The sequence below is a fragment of the Lepisma saccharinum genome, chromosome 13 (genome assembly GCF_977018435.1).
Source record: "Lepisma saccharinum chromosome 13, izLepSacc3.1, whole genome shotgun sequence".
In the NCBI taxonomy this organism is placed as follows: domain Eukaryota; kingdom Metazoa; phylum Arthropoda; class Insecta; order Zygentoma; family Lepismatidae; genus Lepisma; species Lepisma saccharinum.
In genome coordinates, this window is record NC_139241.1 from 12,666,653 (window position 1) to 12,668,552 (window position 1,900).

Here is a 1,900-nt window from a genome sequence, read left to right on the forward strand (position 1 = left end):
CTAAGAGATTGATAGAAGTAGCCTAAAATTTTTGGGGGAATCCCATGAAGTTACGCCTATGTTCCCAGTTAACAAAATGGCTTCCCCGATGGCGCAGTGGTAGCGTCGTCGCCTTGTAATCAAGGAGTCCTGGGTTCGATACCCGGTGCAGGCACGTACTGGTTACATATACAAACATTTTCATTTCAGAACCTCACATAGGACAACTTTGGGGGAGGGGACAGAATCGAAACGGACTACTTTGCTAAATAATAACTCGATTTCTTAGAGATCATTACTCCTTAGTTTCTTGTTCCATATTTCCTCGGAGGTTAACAAAATACCTTCAAATTTAAATAATAATAATCCGGTAACTTTTCGGGGCAAGCGCCCCCTTGCTCCCGCCAAGTCACACCTGTACTCGTTGGTCTGCAATACAGCCCAGGGTGTATTAATGGAGGGGCTCAACTACTGATTGCCAGTTGTTTCCGTAGTGTAGTGGTTATCACGTGCGCCTCACACGCGCAAGGTCGCCGGTTCGATCCCGGGCGGAAACATTAGTATCTTTTCTTTCTTTCTACATTGATAATAGCTGATCCCTGAGAACAATTTTCATATTTTATTTGTTTTGCTGTGGATCTCTTGCCTTCTCACGCTCATGTGTCCAATTCTCATCCGTAAATTCTCTGCGTTCCTAGATCAGAGTGTGAAATCATTATTGCTTAATTTATTTATTCCATCCACTGATGGGGCTCCTCTACCCAGATGGCGCAGTGGTAGCGTCATCGCCTCGTAATAAAGGAGTCCCGTGTTCGATACCCGATGGAGGCACATAGTGTCTTTCGTCATTCTTATCGTTGTTCGTCCCTGCCTCTCAACGCCTCCTATCTTTCGTCGGCCTCTAATCTTACATCATCTCCTATGTTTCATCGCCCCTTATATTTCGTCTCCTCCTATCTTTGTAACGACCGCCATGTTAGGCAGATTTCAGTCGTATATTGGCATTTATCTTATTCGTATACTTTCAAGTTAAGAACTTGGATTAAATTATTTATACTTAATTGTTTTTATAATTCATGTATATATTTACGTTTTATCTTATGTTATAATATTATTTGCATATTTTTGCAACATTTATTCAGAATTTATAGGCTAATATTATCCCTAATAATATATGCAACGTTTTCATTGCTGTTTAAGCACAAGTTAAATACATTTCTTCTTAATATAGATTTTTGTTTAACAATGTACAAGATTGAAATAATTTGTCTTCGTTATAACTAAATCTTTATTTAATCATTTTTATGTGCAAGGGCAAATATGATTTATTTGATAAAATCAGTTTAGTTATTTCTATATAGTTTAATATTGTAATATTATAGCAAAGTATTTCTCCCTCGTTTTCAATAAAATATCGTTTTCCTATTGGCTGTTTATGATAGGAGTGGGGGAATCACGCTACGTGTTTTTGGCGATGTAAAAACTTCCACGTTGGCATTTTTAATTGTTGCCTACCTGAACTTAGCTTACTATCGCTAATTAACATTGATCTGTTAAATAAATTATCAGTTTTTCTTGTGTTGTTTTATGAGATACGTAGAACAATCTGTTATGCTGCGCCTCGCGCTTGAGGTAGGAGTTGAGACTCAATATGCTGACCAAGGCAGAAATTTATTTTATTATAAAACATAAACTAAACTTAACGTTTCAACCTTCTAGCAAGGTCTTCTTCAGACTCTGCACCAAGTACAAATGTAACCAGGTACACAACAGGACGAAATATATATACACAAAAATACTCCCCTCCAGACTATTAGAAAGTAGTTCTGGAACAATCTAGCAGGTGGCTTTCCCTTGTCAACTGTACTTTCACCTGAAAGAGAATGTCGCTGGACACTTTATCTCACGCTCTATTTCCTTC

At 37.9% G+C, this 1,900-nt stretch overlaps 1 non-coding gene across 1 annotated transcript; it reads left to right on the forward strand.

The window, feature by feature from the left end:
• The first annotated feature begins 463 nt into the window (after positions 1–463).
• Positions 464–536, forward strand: TRNAV-CAC (transfer RNA valine (anticodon CAC)). The gene has a single exon. It is a non-coding gene; the product is annotated as a tRNA-Val (tRNA).
• The last annotated feature ends 1,364 nt before the right edge of the window (positions 537–1,900 follow it).